Raw genomic sequence first — 19,108 nt, 5'->3', positions numbered from 1 at the left:
AGTAACACAATTCCATCTATTCCAGGTATCTTTACTAATGCTAATAGGGATACCACTGCAAGAAAAGCTGCACTATAAATAAGTGCAATCAATACAGCAGTATATTGTCTTGCATTTGAGTGAATTAGTGTAAAACATTGGCTAATTAATGGAATGGATAGACCGTTACAGATAGAAACTTTGCTTAGAGGCCTTTTTCAGCTTTGGTGCTTTGAGTGGCTGCATGCATTTTCAGTATAGATCTGTTGCTGCATTTCAAACTGCCTGCTAGAGTCATGTGAGTTTTACTGCCTCTTTCCAGTACATCAAAATGTTTTATCAGTACTGTCAAGCCTTATGCTAAAATATTCCTTAGATACTGTAGTTTGTGAAATGAAAATGTCCTTGTACTATCCTTTCTGAAGTTCATTCTCGGGATGGGAAGTCTGTTTGAAGTACATACTTACTTCCTATAAGGAGTCTCAGTGTTTGTAGGCTGAGAAGTAGATTTCAGTGTTTTGCAACAGCTAACAAGATCTGGTATCACTGCTGTTTTAATAACACTACACTTCCTGTGCTGAAAGAATCGTGTTTGTGTAAAACTGGTAGCGGGAGCTGTCTAGTAATTAATATGTAATACCACATTTTCCTGGTATTAGAAAATATATCATGACACATATCCCACTAAAGTACAAAGATTCAAATCAATTATTATTGTCTGGTTCTTGGTAGAACAAGAGTAAGTTTTGCTAGAACAGGAATGTAGACCACATAGAACGTAGACTTATAGTCCACTGTTCACATTCTGTGGAAGTTCAGAGCCTGGAAGATACAGCCTTTTTTTCATATTTTTAAAGGGGTCACCACTTACTTTCCCACATGAATTCAAAACTAGCTGTTTAGTTTCTTCTTGTTTTAACACCATGCCTTACAATTTATGACTTCCCTTTCTTTACAGGGCCCTGTACCTCCCTGGTTTTAGCTGCTTTCAACCAGAGTTGAAATAAGAAAGATAATACTGCTGGCCAGAGCACAGCACTCCTGAAAACAAAAGGGGCAGAACGTTACACTGTATATGTAAGCCTTGAAAAATACAAATTTCTCTTAATCATCATTTAATATTATGAAAAATCTTTTTTTCACTATGTTAACAGACCAGTTAAAGAAAAAAAAAATAGTCCAGGTATACTGGAGAGCAAATTGGGAATTTTTTTTCACATTTCTTTTCTTGTAGCGCACGTCTACTAGGAAACGAAAGCATCTGTATTTTTCCAGCCAGCGAAGTCAAAAACAAGAAGCTTTTGCAGTGCCTAATGTTAAAAATAGCGTGTAGGCTAGCAGAACACTGGCCCACATGGGATTAAGCAGGCAACACTTTGTATATCTGAACCCTTAGCTCTTCTTTCATTAATTTTTCTTTCACATTATTTGTTGGTGAACACTGCAGACCTTTGTGGAAATCATCCATGTGCTATTCAGCAATCCATGTGTTACAGTTTGGGTGCTCACATTGGCTGTCTGCTTTCCTTGCACTAGTGCCTAAGGCAAAATAGCTTTTCTCTTGCCAGTCACTAGCTCAGTAGCTTTCCCCTTGCCAGAAACTATTTTTAGAATTAGTTATTCCAAAAGAAAATAGAAATTTGGTTCTGCTCCCATGAGGATTCTATTGCTTGAAAAGGACAAATATGCAATTTGTGAACCTCCTAACAACTTAGATGCTTCTGGTTCTGCAATAGTTTTGCTTCCTTTGTTTTATTTTGGTGGAGTCAGTATAGGGTAAGTTTAAAACAGACGAAGTTGCAACCTTTGTCCTCTTTTAACTGAGTATTGGAGGTCTATACACTTTGTTTTGGAGGAATGTGTTATTGCTGAAGACTGTCTTGAAGTTAAAATGACATCTTGAGATGCTTGTAAGCACATAGATTGCTAGGTATTAAGTGCTTTGTGCCAAGAGGAAAGCCATGTTGCACTAAGGATATTTTCTTTTGCTTGGCAGTATTTCTGTAAGAATGTTTTACACCAAAAACAATGAAGGTTCTTAAACCTGCTACTAGATTGTCAATACTGTTTGCAGCTTGGGAAGTTTGATTAAACACGATGTTGCAGTGTGGCATCTTGAGATGGAATTAGAGAAAAGAGTCCATCTGAGTTTGCACAGCTGGAACCCAGGTTCCAGAGACAGCGCAGCACTGGGCAGGAGCACTAAGAACTGTTATTTCTAGCTGGCTTGAAGGAAAAGCTGAGCAAGAGAGAAATTTCAAAAGATGTGTAGATGGATGTAGTCAGATGGAAGAGAATGAATTTTTATGTATGGAGTGAGGTTTTGGATTAAGAAGCCCCATCCCTGCAGCCACTTTGCAGTGAGAATACCACTGCCTGACTGCAAGAAGGTGTATTTTGCTTTTGTTTTTCCAAAATCAAATACAGTATGTCATGTCAATTTAGTGTTGTATGAGCTTTTTTCAGTGAGACCTCTGTAGAAAATTACCTTGAAAGAGGATATTTTTCTGTATCCTAATAATTTAATATGCCAACCCATAGGTCCATAATGAAAGGAATGTTTCAGTGGGGATAGCAAATAATGTCTGATAGTTCTAATGCTGCCATAAAGCTGGCACAGCTGGAAAACAGCAGCTACCCTGTGACTTTGAAGAACAGGTGGAAACCGTGACATAATTATTAAGCCAATAGTATTCCACAAGCAGCAGATGCCTAGCCATAGCTATTGCTCATAAATATCCATAGCCGGCATGCTGAGGGTATGAATAGGCATCAGTCAATCGGCTAGTAGCAGGCAATGTTGAAATGCCATTATAATCGATGTAAATGGCATGTTATTTGAAAAAAAAAAAAAAAAAAGTTTTTTGGAAAGAGGATGTTAACCAGCCTGGCATAGTAAAATTGAAGGACTGCTAATTGTTATTTATTAGAATAACTATCCTGTAGTTTGGAGCTGCTGTTCAGTTCATCTTGCAAACTCTAATCACTTTTGTTTCCAGAAGATGCAGGTAACTGCTGAAGGCTTAGTTTGGGTTTGTTCAGTGCAGAGATATCTGTGTCATTTGACTCCTGCATAATATAGAAAAATTAAGTTATAGTAGTGTTTAATTTTTTGAAGGTGTTACTGTGTTTTTCAGATAATTTCAGTGTGTTAAACCTATACAAAATTTAACCTGCCATTTTTATGTGGGTACGTTTTCTGTGTGTACACAGGAAAACAATATATCATATAATTAAGTCTAAGTTCAAATAACTCCCCCTCCAAAAAAAAGTCCTGTGCTTGAGGTTTATGATCTAGTTTAGAACTGAAAATAAAAAGTTGTATAAGGAGGCAGAACTTTACTAGGAAGGACATCGAACCATTACTAGGATGTTGCCATCGAACACATACAGTTTTTTGTGGTCTGAGATTTCATCTGCATTCTTTCACACCCATTTTAAACCTGGCCTACAAGATGGTTTGCTGTTTCCTGAATTCAGAGATTGGGGTTTAGAACAGAGCGCTTGTGCTTTGTTTCCATGGCTTCTTCGGCAAGTCCAAATATGCTTAAACTCCTGTTGATAATTTTATAGGGAAGTAATTGCTACACATGAAGTCTTCCCAAAACATCTAAGTGGCATATACAAGAGCAAGCCAAATCTAAGACAAAATCGGTGTGAAGCAAGTAGAACTGGCCCCGTAGGCTGTTTGCTTCTGGAATCCACTTTTTTCTTTCCTTTCATTGTCTTCCCCACCATGGGTAGCTCCATTCAGACGTGGACAGCTGCATTCAATTCTTGCTGCTCACTTCATGCCTCTTACCCACCCCTCATAATCCAGACCAGAGGTTAACATATTCAAGCTCAGTGAGGACAAATGTAGAGGCATATAGGTAGAGTCCCGCATAGTTGTAAAACTCTCTAAAAATCTCCGTGTTTTGTGGTAGGTGCTGGGATTTTGGATATTTGGCTTTCTTGCTGCAGAGCTTGTTTGAGAAGTAGTATGTAAAACAAACATGAGATGGTCCTGCTTGTACAGAAGACTTAATAGAAAGCGAGCAAATGTGAGCTTTGTGGGCAGATTTGAAGGAGGAAAATGTGATAGCTTGGGAAATATGTTCTAATGACAACTGAAGGGCCTGAGATGCAGATATTTGGCAATTTGGTATGCTAATGACTTCAAAGTGACCTGTGCTCCACTGCGCTGCAAATAGATTTCTTTGTATTGGTACACACAGGCTTGTGCTTTCTGGTCCATGGCCTTATTCATTAATCCTTACTGACATCTATTATTGAATTTGCCTTCTCTAAATAGTTGGTTTCCACCTCTGTTATTAAACGGCCATCCTAGGAAATAGCTAAAATTTACCCTTAAAACAGAGCCTAGCAAAGACGCAAGCTAGTGACTCATTCATTTTTCTGAAGACAGTACCTCTACTGTGTAAATATATATTTTTTTTCTTTTTCCTGTAGTTGATATTCACATGTGTGTTCGGATCTGACAACGGTTTTGTTCTCTGGGTGAGGGAATTTCTCCTGGAAGGTTACAAAAGCCCATTAACACAAGCGCACAATGCGGTGCTGAGGAGCGTGCATGCATGAACTGCAAGTCGGCCGGCTTTTTGTGCAGCTCTGCAGGGGGCAGTATTCCGAGAGAAAGCCTTTCAGGCCCTTTTCATGTTGCTCTGACCTTCCACTCTATATTAAACAGATGACTGGAACCAGAAAGATAGGTCATTGTGGTTGCAGTTAATATTTGTAAGGACCAAAGCAGCTCACAGCCTTTGAGGTAGAAGGGAATCATCTTAAGTGTGAAAATGTATCATCACAAGAATGGAGAGGATCAAAGGAAGGCCAGCTGGTGCTCGGACATCTTTTCATAACCTTTATTACAATGCTAGAATACACTAACCTCAATGGGAAGTCCATTCAGTTCGTGTATTTCAAATAGATAATCGGTATTCCGGTGAAACAAAGAAAGCTAAAAAAGCCCCTTCTAAAAAGGGGGTGGTCGACACAAATTTGCCTATGATTTAATCATACTGGTTTTCTAAAATCAGCTTAGCTTTTTTAATGCAAATATATGAATGTATGACATGCTTATTTTAGAAGTGGCTGAAAATTTGTAAATTTAGTTACAAAGAGTTCTAGCTGATTCTACTGTGTTTTGCTTCCATTTCAGAATAAAGGCCCTTCACTTGCCATACACAAAAAGTAAGGCAAAGTGTTCCAAGGAAAAACTATACAGAACAACCATAAATATGAAATCATCCAGGAGGTATGTATAGGTGGAGTCATGAAAAGGCTAAGATTAAGGCTGATTGGTTTTGACAAACACCAAAATTTAAGTTTGGGCTTCCAGGGAACATCATACTACTTGTAAGTATATATGAAATTAGCACGATCAAAGCAGGCTATTGGTGAAGATTGCTGTTTAGTGGTAGGGTGTTACAATAAAGTCCTGTGTCCACAGGCTGAGGGTTGTGCTACCAGATCCACACTAAATGATTAAGGAAAAGTAGTGGGACTGTAAGAATAGATCAGAGGGTGAGTATTTCTGCCATGGTGTTTTTCAGATGGGGAACGCTGGAGATCACTAGAACATCAAAGTTCAAGCTCAAGTGTTAGATAGTTTAGTCATTACTTTCAGATCTGGATTTCAGTCAACCACTTTTTGAATTTGTTCCATGGATCCAGAACAGGGAAAGTATCCCTTCTACTCATTGAGCAGGAAGGGACTTCCAACCAACTTTATTAAACTTTTTGTTTAAAGATTGACACTTATATGCCATTTTTATGAATTATTCGATGAATTCATATGACTATGAATTACAGCATTATTTATGAAGTTGGGCCTTGACATGATATTCAGCAGTCAGTCTCTTTAATATTGCAAAACACCAAATGGACAAAAGAATATTGCCTTTTCCCACCCAGGAAGCGACATCAGACAGTCATCACATCAGCTGAGTAAGAACTGCAGTCTGTGAAACAGGTCTGATGGGTGCTGAAGTTCTGACAGCTTCAGGACATGCAACATCTTCGTTTCAATTCAAAAGCCATTAAAATAATTCCTACATTCTAAAGCTCAGAAGAAAAGGTATTTAATTTTTTTTTTCTCCAAGTAACTTGGATGTCAAATCACTCTCCCTCTCTCACACACACTCCGTCTATCCCCTGTTGGTGATGTCTCTCTCAGCAGCTGTCTAGTCATGAATCACTCCTGTCATCTGAAGCATATTTTTAACACTTCTGGACGTGCTCTAAAAGCAAATGCTGTTAAGCAAACAATTTGCAGTGTTTCTCCATATACTCTTCACTTCCCCAAACCTTTCATAATCATGATTTTAAAAGCTGGGTCACAGGGGAATCAGGTACTGGAAAATACAACCTTTTGTATTTGTGAGAGTATCTTAATGTTACATCAAGTTCTCATATAATGCAGATCTGTCTGACTTGCAGAAGACTTGAAGTTGCCCGAACCTTGAGAATTTCACTTCATTAAGATTCATATAAATGTTGCTTTTGGTTTCACTCATTGTAGTCTGCACCCTCTCAAGGTCAAACTACAGTCCAAGTTTAGAAATTGAGCATACAAACAAAAATGACCATCACAGTTTAGTTCAGCTGCTGTTACGATAAAGTAGATTAGATTAAGCCATGTTTGCTTCAGAGCGGTTATTTTACAGCCTGAATTGGAGAACATAATTATGAAGCCAAATAAATTATTTGTCTTGTAATCATGAGTTTCAGAGCTACCAGTAAAAGAACACCGACCAAAAAGGTTTTGATCTTAAAAGCTTTTCTGCTTTTCTCATCTCTTCTTTGGCAGAAGGACGGCCACTGAGGCCTTAGGGCACCAAGGATCTTTGCTAGCTGCCTGGAAGGCCTTTGGAATAATCCAGTCACAAGCTAAATAGGAAGAAAAGTGTATTTTGTTCTTCTGCTGGCTAGTAAGTGACTCTTCTGTTAATTAGAATGTTTGTCAGGAATACAAATTGTTGAGCTTCAGGTCCAAATGATTACATTGGCACATGGTGAAAACAGGAATCTTGATTTTGCCCAGCTGGAAAGAACTTTCTCTTTCCAAATAAAATGTGGCTTTTAAATACCTAGGACTAAGTTAGTTTTCATTTTTCCTAAGCCTAGAAGCGATATCCCTAAAGGATGCTTTTGACTGAAGTCCTAATGCAAGTGTTCTACAAACAGTATTTATGACCCATTTTGCATCTGGAACTTCTGTTTTTATTTCTTGCTGCTTTGATGTCACCTTTCCATGTATTTTTAAAGTGCTTGTGTGAGAAAATACTAAATAATAATCAAAGTCTAGGATATAAAATGATATTGTGTAATGTATTTCTGATAAGGAGTGTTCTCATATGTAGACTGCAATATGGATGAACATCTTGAGTGCACTGACTGTCCTTCATGGATCATTTTGTCTTTGTTAGTAACCTGGCTGTAGTGGAATCAGCAAAGAGTTATCACGTCAGAAAGTTTTGTTTTAAACAAGGAAGCTGTGTCAACCACCATTAGTATCACCACTAGTCAGCAGCTTAATTACAGAATTTGTGCGATTTGCTGTTCTCAGAAGTTCTTCCCTCTGAAGATGTGATTAGGTGAAACCTGCCATTAAAAGGGGTTAGCCCTTGGTATTGCAAGAAAAGCCTGGCATACAGTAAATGCCTAGAAATCAGAAGACAAAAAGCACTTCAAAGTATTTGTAGAAGTCACATTCACGATGCTTTAGGATATACCCACGTGATTTTTGAACGTGTGGTTTGTATCGAGCAATGGGTTCCTTTATCGTCTCCGTTATTCCTCCACGAATTTAAGTTAAGCAATTTATTTTCTCCTGTATATCCACCGGACCACATTTCTTTCTGACGCATCATCACTAGCAAGTCGGACCGAGTTAACTCCGGGGTGTCAGCGCGTTTCTCCACCGGGTGGCAGTGAAAGCCCGAGTTACACCGGGGCTGCTCCCGCGGCTCGGGCCACTGCGCCGCGGTGCTGCGGGGCCCGGGGCTCGGGGCTCGGCGGGCCCCCCCGGTGAGCGCCCCGGCCGCTGTCAGCAGCGAGAAACCGCACTCCCTTGCGTGGGGAGGCGGTCATGCCTTAGCCGCTTTGCTATCTACATCTTTTAACAAACTGTAAGGCAGTAATTTCTCACCCATAGGCATACCTTCCCAGCAGAGCTGGAGATCGCGTTGCCCACACAGCCAGGAGATGCCTGTGCCTCAGTCGTGTGGATGTTGGGATGTGTGATACAAGTATCATTAGTTTTATAACGTGCTTTGTCACCATGTGTTCTGTGAACGTGTGCTTCTACCTTACGCCTTAATACTTTACAACTGCTCTCTTGCTGCAGGTTGATACACGAAGTAAACCAGCTCCCTAGCATTCCTGCAGCGGTCCCTTGGGAAATGCCCTGACCCCATGGCAGAGCTCTGTGGGCTCTAGGGACCTCTTCCTATTTCCTGATACTATTTCCTAAAGAAACCCTTAATTAACTTCTTTCACTTAACCTGAAAGGATGCTCACCACACTAAGTAGTTTTAATACTACTTTATTTTGAACTTACTGGTAACCACCTTTTGCCATTCTTCAGTGGTATGATGCCTACCTGCCAACTCACCTGCTAACTTAGCAAGCCATTCCCCACTGATTCTCCCTGCAGAACAAATCTCTTGACTTCTACTTCTGGCAAGGATCTGGAAGTATTGCATAGCTGTACCTATTCAGCCTAAAAGGGCTGGTATCAGAGAAACCAATGAAAGCATAAACAATGAGTAGTGTTCTGTGTTCAGAATAATTAAAATGTGTTTGGAAATTGCAAGATTGAAATTGCTTAGCTGTACCCTCCCCAGAATGGGAGAACTGGTCAAAAATCAAGAAAAAAGAATCTGAAAGAGGTTCCTTTAAGACTAAGCAAATATTCTCTTTAAAAAATGTACACAACCTAAAATCAAATAGTAAAGTGAAAAGTATGGATTTTGGTCCTTACATGTAATTTCCAAGGATGCCTTGATATGGAGTTGCAATGTTTGGCTTTGTGATTTTGGCTGTATAGGTAAGTAATAGCTGCAGATCAAATACTACCATTGGTTTTAAACTTACTCACAGGTCTGGCAGCAATGAAGGTAACAATAAAGTGTTAGGAGTCAAATAGTATGACTTCGTCAGTACTTCAGCTTTACAAGCCAGCTACATGTCATTGCTTTACTGTTTGTGGTGAGGGCTGTTAGCACTGTAACTGGTATTGCCATGTTGTTACTACCTGTGCCACTGCCAGCGAAACAGCAGATGGCCAGAACTGAAATAGGGTGTGCATCTCCCTCGCGCCTCGACAGGGATTTTACGGCTATAGCATTTTCAACTCTGTTCAGCAGTATTTTTCCAAGTGAATCAACTAAATGTAAATGTGTTGATTTACGTGTTAGTTACTCTTTGAAAGCCTATTGTTTTCTGTGTTTCCAGAGTGCACAGCAACTGATGATCACAAGTAGTATGCTTTTTTATTGGAAGTATTTTAAATACTTGGCTCTACCAGAACTGTCATTCGCTTTACTAACAGGCAGTTTTGTCATAGAGATCTGTTAAAATACTGTTCCCCAAAAACATTCTAAAGCAACTTTAATCAAGTATTTTGTAGAAAACATTACTTTCCAAATATTTTTTAATATTTTGGTACTAGTAGTGTCTTGGTAACTGGCTTTTCTTTGAGTAATATAATGAGTTATGTACATCAGACAAAGATGCTAAGGATATTCAGGCTCTTTGTTAGATTTGTAAAAGCACCTAGGTGTCTCAGAAAGACACCCTTCTGTACCTACCTATATACAGGTACCCATATACATATGTAAATATGTCTTTAAACATTGACCTTCAATTTCCAGCAGAGCTGGACACTGGTGTTCTTTATAGTTTGTGTATACAATGTATGTTAAGTTGGTTAGGCTACTGAAGGCATACGTGAACCTTATTTGCTATCCATTTGTAGTCAATATTATTATTTATGCTTGACCTAACTATATTTTTTCCCAAACGAGAGGAAAAATAAGCTTCATCAGGATGAAATGTCTTTATACAAATGGAATTGCCATTGCACTATGGTGTTCTGTGGGCATTATGATACTGTTTTTTTAAAAAAAAACAATCGTGTCCCAAACTGACATAGTTGTAGCCTGAGCAAAAATCACGTTTTGAACAGGCTTAAACTTTCTCTGTAATTCCATGAGTTAATATGCTTATCCTCTAGAAAAATATTGAGTAAGAAAGTAATTGAAAGCCTCTACAAATTAAGATCATACCTTTTTCCCAAAAGCAAATATTAGAGAGTTAGACTTACTGAAGCTCAGTATGATGTAGTTTAAGAAAAAAAGCCTATATGGATTAAAAGTTCTTCCCCTGCAATGGGAAGAAAGCAACCAGTCCCTGCTGCTGCTACTGCTAGAATATCCATAGCTGCACAGAGGGACTAGATTGGCAGAGCAGATAGGACAGCTCTTGCATGGCTGATGTCCTCTTCTAGTAGCAGTGATACATACTTTCTTGTCTTTGCTGGGTATTTGCTTATAAAGCACACCTTTCTGACTTCCTAGTAGTTGACATCTACATATGCTAATTAGAAACAGATGAAAACAAGAACAGACTACTGGGAAACTACAAAAATACCCACCTGCTCCTCTCTGTGTCTGGTGAACTGTTGCTTTATGATCTTACAACTATCTGCAAATACTTTTTTTTTGTTAAAAGCCAGTTGGATCAAGTTCAGCTGAGCAAAATGCAGTTAGGCAGTTGGGAAGGTATTAAAATACACCACTCTGGACTTCTTTGTAAGGATTGTAACCTGGCAATTGTCGTTAAACTACTACTGTGAATTAGCTTGGTCATCCCAATGCTCTTGAAAAATTGTCTTTTTATGTCTCTCAAGCCTCAGGCCTGATTTACTTTCCTTTTGGAATTCAGCTTTGTCTATAATGGGAAATAGAGCAGGGAATTGTTAGTTCATCTTTGTCCAGTGCTTTGCAAATGTAAAGTATTTTTGGAAGCTGCGTGGTACAGTTGCCCTTATTCTCCTCAGGCAAAGGAATCTAACATTTGCTCTCCACAGCCTGCCCTTAGCCAAGCATTCAAGGAGCTCTCGCTCCCCTTCTGCTCCCACAAGGCAGCTGGATGGTTTTACTGCCAGTTCTGATTGAAGACACTGTTTCTAGAACCCAATTTATGGAGAGTCCTGAATGTGTTTGGCAGACTTCCTCAGCTGCTGCACTTTAATGTTCAGTGGGAACCCTATCTTTCTGGAATTGTTCCTCACTTGTCATTTTTATTTTCTATTTTTCACTGTGTTTTCATTTTCACTAATTCTTTTTCAAATGTGCACCATGTTTAGAGATTTGATTGAATTAAAATTCATAAATACTGAGTTTAGATTTCTTAGCATCTAGGGTGCATAATATCCTCAGATGCAGTTTCCTAAAGTAACAAAATAAGTTATTCAAATATAGTGGGACAATGCTGCCTGTTTTACAGAATACAAATAGAGGTTTTTAAGTTCTTAGATCTCTTGCTGTGAAGTACCAGTAAGCCTGTGCTAGTCAACATCTGTGCTGTCTGGATGTAGCTGGTCTTGGTTTTCATTTTTTCAGCTAGCAGAGAAGGAATTATTCCTGCGGCAACCAGATCCTGCAGGGTTAATACTATTTCTTTGAAGTTACTACTGATATTGCTTCGTACATCCTTTTGTCATCATTTTTCAAAGCATCTTCTTTTGCATGGATTGTCAGTTTAAAGGAGTGCAAAATGGGTTACCAGGGTAGGAAAAACTCTGCTGTTTTAAAGCCATGATAAAGCTCTAATCTTACAAATGAGTGTGATATGCAGTGCACATGAGCTGCGAATGAGGTTTTGCTTTTATGGTTCTTAATAACAGGAAAGACTTGTGCCTGTAAAACCCTTTCCATCCAGAATATAAAATTAATAATATCATATGTTAATAGAAGTCAAGAGTGCCCTTCTGATATTAGTGAACCAGTTACACAGTTTCACTTCATTCATTGTGTGGGAATGGCTCAGAGCTGGGCCAGGGGAAGTTCAGACTGGGCATTAGGAAGCATTTCTTTACTGAGAGGGTGGTCAGACACTGGAACCGGCTTCCTAGAGAGGTGGTCAATGCCCCAAGCTTGTCAGTGTTTAAGAGGCATTTGAACAATGCCCTTAACAACTTGCTTTGGCTTCTGGTCAGCCCTGAACTGGTCAGGCAGCTGGACTAGACGATCATTGTAGGTCTCTTCCAGGTCAAATATTCTATTCAATTCCACTCTACTCCGTTCCATTCTATTCTATTCACTTCATTGCCTTGCTCCACCCACCCTAAAAAATATGAATATATAGTAAGCACAGTACCTTGCTGTTCAGTAATATGTTTGCAGGTCATTTTTTCAGTGTACCCTATTCAAAGCTTTATCAAAAAAAACCCAAACCAACTTACAGTGGAAAGCTGCTGCTGTCTAGGCACCCAATTCTAATAATCCATTACTTCCTAAAAGGAGTAATTCCTCCTTTCAGCAAAGGTAGCTGGCTCATTCATGACTTGCTTTGCAGACTTCTTACTTTTCACTTGTTAGTCATGTGGAGTGAGCAGATGGTTTGTGTATCTCCCTCTCTTTGCTTTCTGACATTTAGGTATCTTTGTAAATAAGGAGCATATTTAGGAGCCACAAAACAACATGTATGAGAACTGCCATAGTCAATAAATGAAATCCCTACAGATTTAGGCTCCTCTATCATTTGGCTGTTTTGGGAAACTTTTCCCATTATGCTGCATCCCTTTCCATTCATTTCAGCAATGTCTTCTCATCATATATTGAACAACTTTTTAAAGTGCTGCCCTGAATTATCAAAAGTGATCATTGATTTCCTATCCCCCAGATTTTAAGCGCTCAAATTAAGAGTGGATCTCGACTAGCTGGCTCCCTTCTCTTTCCCAAAGCCTTTCAGTTTCGCTGCTGAAGACCGAGATACCCCAAAATCACTTGGTGCTTTTGGCAATTTCAGTCAGTGGATATTGAAGCTAAAGTGAAATCTTCTCAGAATTCTATCACAAGTACAAATTTAATGAAAAAGCACAGACACAAAGATACAGAGCTTTGAATTTATGTGTACATTACAAAATGCCTGATTGCTTTTTTTTTCCTCTGGACAAGTTCTATTTGCAAACTGAAATACAGCAAAATCAATGCCATGTGCAAAAACTTAAAGGGCAGCTTTTGAAAAATTGCCCCATTAACCTGATGAGTTTCTAATTACAGTAAGATGTAAAAGCTTTTCTTCCCCATGCTATGTCGGATTTTGTCCTAACAGTTTTTTTAAATCTACCCTGCTGTTAAAATAATTTAACTGCAGTGTTTGAGTGTAATTTGTCCTATATTTCTTTCGCTTTCTCTGAGGGGTTACATAACTTTTTCATTTCTAATGAGTTTTCCCTAAATATAAATTGTGATGTTATATTATGCACCTCCTTTGGCTCCAAACCAATTAATTTGAAGTGGTTCAAGGCCACAAAGAAGCCTAGGATCGCATCCTAGCATTCCTGGTGAAATGGTTTTTTATGCATTTTTTGTTTTAAATAAATGGTTCAGTGGTTAAGTCAATCTTCTGTTGAAATGGATCTTATCCTTTAAATTCATGTAATACTCTAAATTAATAAAGGATTGTTTAGATATCTACATGACCTTGTGTTACTTAGATGCTGTTTAAAATCCATTTGTATAATAGCCAAAACATTATTGTGCTTTCCTAAATCGAGTAACTTTAGCCATTTAAATGACTGCTTAAATCATAAGCAGGATTAACCTGGGAAGAGATCAGTAAAAGATCAACCTCGCTTTACCCCTAGGAGGCTGCTTCCTTGCCTTTCAGTATAACCCAATACTGCTGTCTCCCCAGATCCCTCTGCCACAGCTCTGCCTCCTCATTGTCGGGACTGTCACCTTTCTGCCCCAACTCAGCGAAGCAGTGGGTTGGGTCTGGCAGCTGGGACTAGCGAGAGGCCTGGAGAACAACTTACCTGTCAGTACTGCCTCTCCCTTTCTCCCCCAGACCCAGAGCATTAATCTCCCCTGTTGTATTTTGGCACCTTCTCTTCACCAAGAGATGAATCTGCAGGTCTACAGATGGTGTGAGGAGGTACAGTACATAATCTGCCTTGCAGCACAATTTCTCCCTTCTGCTGCATCTGCAAGCTCAGGGCAGACTCAGAGCAGTCCTTCTGGCTTTTACTGGGCTGTATCGTATGTGGCTACATCACTGATGTTTGCCTCACCATTTGAGAAATGCTGCTCTTGAGAATCTGAGTGCTTAAGAACTTATCTCAATGTTATTCCAATGTGTGGAATATTTTCCTTCTGAAGAATCTTATTTAGATGTCTACATATGAATTCAGGATGGTTAACATTAGGAAGCCAGGCTTAAAGGACTGTTTGATGTTTTAAAGAATTTCAAGCTTTCTAGTGACCATTTCTCGATTTTCCCCAAAGAAGAATTCAATCTCCTCCTTTTAAGTGATTTTGGAAGTAACAGATATACACCATTCCTCAATATCAACACCTTTATTTCCATTCAGCAATTCTACAAATCTGACAGTAACTGGCAGTAACCGAAAATCACAATTTTTTCATATTGCTGTTTTCCGTCATCAACAAGGTATCATTTTTGTTCATGCACAGGTTCACTATCCATTTATCCATTATCCATTTTGGCACCAAATGTAACAATTCTAGAGTTGTTCACACATAAAGGTTATTGCATATACAAATGAGAGAATAAAATCCTAAAGAAGTTCAGTTTTAGCTTCATTGTCATCCTGGTGTGGATTTACTGGGCAGAAAGAGGGGACAAAAGGGGCTATATAAACCTTGGCACTATCCGGTGAGGTGAATTCCTGGTTGTACCATGTGCTAGTAGCCATGCGGCTGCTCTACCTATCTGATTTTGCCATGCATTTCTTGCATCTCCTTTGGCACATCATTTAATCTGTGTTTCCTTCTGTGTTTTGCTAAGAGTTTATTTTCTGAAGATTATTGGCTTGTTAAAATGGACTAGTGATTCATAAGCATTTATAAGGGAATGCTGTTAGTTCCTTTGGTATTTGTAAGTAGCTTTGGATACGGAAGGGATGGACCACTTGATGCTTTAGGGTAAGTAACTGCTGGGGCACCTGACAAACAACAATAGCATTGCTGCTTTACTTCAGCAGAGTTCGTCCCTTTTCCTGAATGCTTATGTTGCACAAGCAATTGCTGCATTGCACTGCATCAGCACTGTTCCTAATCCTGATTTGGAAACATCAACTGTTAACTTGACAAAGTGTGACACATGGTATGTTGAAGTGTTTTCAGCTGCACTAACACAACAAATTGTAATGGCTCCAGAAGAGGCATTTCAGTTGATTGTGTCATAAACTACAATCCACAAAGAAAAAGACATGTGGCCAACCTGAATAAAGCATCATCAAATCACAAACAATAGGTTAATGGTCACAATTTTTGTCCTTATTTTTAGAAAAAGTATTTTGCAGGAAAAAAACCCCTGTAATTTCTTGAGCTTTTGCCTATGATGAATCGTAAGTCCAGCCCTATGGCACTTACCAGTTTACAGTATTTCACTCATTTCCATATGTACAGTGTGTGACTTTATTCTTCATACTTCCGCTTCAAAAGATGGACTTGGCACGTGTTCTTGGTTTAGGTCAAAATGCAGGCTGTCCCACGTAATTGGTCTTTCTCCAGCTTTTGTGAGACACAGGCCTATTACTATTTAAGGAAGACTCCTGTATCGTTTCCCAGACCAAGTGCTAGCAGACACAAGCTTAGCGTAACTTACTATTTTTTTCCTCCATTGGTTAGTTCATTAGGAAGAACTACCTCTGCTTGACAGTAGTGCAAGTTTTCCGCTTTCATACTTAGGCTGATGGTACACACGGAGTGAATTCTAACCTCACTGAGACCATTAACGTTTCAGAGTAAGTAAATCAGGGTACAATATCTGACTTAATGAGACTAGCCCCTAGGTCATCAATTCTGTGCATTGGCTGCTTTTTCTGTTGCCTATGTACCAGTCAAAACCCACAAGGAGCTATCGCGTTTCCTCAGAGATTACTAACATTAGATAAAGATTGCTGGCCGTGACACTTAAGTGCCTCAGCAAGGATGTGCATTATTTGTTAAGCACCTGGAACTTGAGTGACTCTGTGGAAGGTACTGAGAAGGACAGTCCTTTCCCAAAATTTACAGCCTCCTGAATAACGATAGCGAAATGCCTTACAGCAGGAGCCCTAGAGGAAAGAGGTGTGCTAGTTTTGAAAACACATTTCTTTTCAAATATTCTTTACGTTAATATCTAACTTTTTGCATCCTTAAGGCAGTAACTTCTGACTAGGAAGCATGCCAGTTTTCTTAGTAAGTTAACTCATTCTTTCTTCTAAAACCATCAGTAGCAAACTATAGTTGGTTATTTGTAATCAGAAATGAAATCCTCTTAGCTGCTCATTTTGCGTACCTGGCAAATAAAGACACTAGTCACAGGTTTTGTGTGTATTTATGTATATGCACATCCACAGGCAAATACATATCTTTTTTTTGTTACATCATAGTATATGGGGTAAAATGCACTTAAAAACAGTAAGCCAAGTATTTGTAGCAGTACTGCATGGCAACAGTGCAGTATCTAGTTGCTTAACAAAAATGCTATGTAAAGATTTTTCCATCGAACTAAGAAACTGGGTAAGACTATGCCTAGTTAGCATTAAGTTCACATTAAAGAAATGCACAGTGCCCGAGTAGAGTAACTTACACTGTAGACAGGCCATCTAAAATTCTCTTTCTCTCTACAAGGGACACTAGAACAGAATACCCTGTGAACATGCTCAAATAACTGAAAAAAACCCACCCTACCAGTCAACTGGGGAATTTGTATCCATTCATCTTAACCTGATACTGATACTTCCTCAGGCACACACTTAACACACAATTGCCCACTGCTTTTGACCATCTTCAGCCAACAGAAGGGCTCAAATATAAAATCACAGAAGCTAAAGATGAAAAGACATAGTCAGCCGATTTGTTAAACCATTTGCTGTGTTATTTTGGCTCCCTATAGTATACTGTCAAATACCCTTCCGAACATCACTTGGACTTTTGATGTTATTTGGATCCTGAATGGCTTTGGCTTCACATACAGATGAATGGATTACACTCATCCATCCATGGGTTATTCATCTGTTCTGTTCAAGAAGACTCAAAGACAAGGGTGTTGCCAAAATTAAACAATTAAAGTGCTTCTTGGGTCTTCTGAGAAACCCCTTCATTCCCACTTACAGATGCGATTTTCTATAGAAAATGAGTAACATTTTTTTTTTTACTTAACTCGTCTAACTATGATTTATGAACATCAAACACGCAAGACAGGCTTATTTTACACATTATTTACTCAGAACAGAACACTGATGGGAGAAATAAATGAGATAGACAAGATGATCCATAGTCAGAGACATGACTTGCTTTACGCCACAGCTGGGAAGGCAATCCGGGCCTCACGCACTACAGACTGTTGACCTCAGAAAAAGAGATGGAATGCATTTCAGATCGGACAACTGGCACAAGACACACAGAAGGGCTGCTGATGCTGTCATCTGTGAAGAAGCTGGCTGACTGGCCCTAGGCTGGGCACCCGCCTGCCGCCCAAGTCACCTGTTGCGTCGCCGACCGCGCTGTGCCCCCCGCCCGCCGGCAGCGGCACACCTGCAGGGCAGCAAAGCGGGCGTGCGGCGGCCGCGGGTGTTAGGGGCCCGCACAGTGAATATCAATCACTCCCCGCCCGAGCCAGCCGAGGCCGTAAGACGTCCTCTGTCACCGGGGCCGCAGAGCTCTGCAGTACCCGTTTACCTCGAGGTGACTGAGCGCCGGCCCCAACACTCGCGTTCCCCCGCTCTGCCGGCGCCAACCCGGCCTGCCCGCCCGGCAGGCACCATCGCCCTTGCCCCGCCGGGCGGGCGGAGAGCGGGGGCGCTAAGCACGAAGCCAACGGCCCGGCGGTGAGACCCCCGGCCCCGCCGGCGCCCCCCGCCTCACGCCCGGCGCCCAGCCCCGCCGGCAGGGAAGGCCGGGCTGGGGCCCCTCGCTGCCGTCGTATTCAGCGCGGTTTCCCCACCCGGGGCACCGAGTCTGCCCTCGCCGGGGCTCCCCTGGGGCGGCGGCCGCCCGGCCGGGAGGCCCCTACCTCAGGGACAAGGGGCTGCCGTGAGGGGCGTGAGCGGCGGCTCCCGCGTCCACCGCCCGCCCCGGGAGCCGCTAGCGCAGGGTACGGGCAGCCACCGCCCCCGTGCCGTGCGGCTCCGCCAGGGGAGGGGCGCGGAGGGCGGCGCGTCCCGTCCCGTCCCGTCCCCCCGCCGCCGCCGCCTCCACCTGCTGCCGCTGCGCCAGTAGCCGGCTGGGGGGAGCCGCCCGCCTCATCCCCGCGGGGCCCCTTTGTGCTGCTGCTCCAGAGCTGCCCTCAGCCAGGCGGCGTCTGCGACACGGCCCAGGCGCTGCGGCCGCCCAGAGTCACCCCGCGGAGGGAGAGCCGCCGCCTCGCCCCCCGCTCCGCCATTGCTGCGCGGGCCGCGGCGGAACGACGCCTCGCCGCCCCCCGAGGAAGGCCGGGAGCCGCGGCGGTGAGTGGCGGCGGCGCCGCCCGCCAGCCCGGCGGCCGCGGGCGGCCCCGGCCCCTGCCCCTGTGAGGGGAGGCCGGGGCGAGCCATGGCGGGGCGCGGCGGGGGGAGGGTGCGGGGGGCCCTTGGGCACGGCCCTGCTGCGGGGGGCGGGCAGCGGGGGCGCCGGGTCGGGGCGAGCGGGGGAGGTGGCGGAGACCGGGGCCGGGGCGGGGGCCGCCACCGGAGCCCCCCCGATCCCGCGGGCCGAGGGGCGATGCCGCGCCGGGGCCGTGCGGGAAGGCACCGCTCGGCTCAGGCTGACGTGCCGGGGGGTTGGGGGTGCTTCTGGTTTTTTGGTGGGGTTTTTGGAGGGGTTTTTGTTTTTTAACTTTGACAGTAAAAGCCCTGGCTGTCGTTCTTACTTACCCAAAACGTAACCGAGGCACACAGCGACCGGCC

General features: G+C 42.0%; 1 protein-coding gene across 2 annotated transcripts in view; it reads left to right on the top strand.

The window, feature by feature from the left end:
* The first annotated feature begins 76 nt into the window (after nucleotides 1-76).
* Nucleotides 77-19,108, top strand: part of NSG1 (neuronal vesicle trafficking associated 1) — a 41,659-nt gene continuing 22,627 nt past the window's right edge. For both annotated transcript variants that reach the window (XM_080381724.1, XM_080381723.1), the window contains exon 1: nucleotides 77-18,670. The gene's annotated coding sequence lies outside the window, so the exon portion shown is untranslated. The remainder of the gene's footprint in view (nucleotides 18,671-19,108) is intronic.

The sequence above is a fragment of the Falco punctatus genome (assembly GCF_963210335.1).
Source record: "Falco punctatus genome assembly, chromosome: 1".
In the NCBI taxonomy this organism is placed as follows: domain Eukaryota; kingdom Metazoa; phylum Chordata; class Aves; order Falconiformes; family Falconidae; genus Falco; species Falco punctatus.
This window is presented reverse-complemented; position numbering and strand designations above follow the sequence as displayed.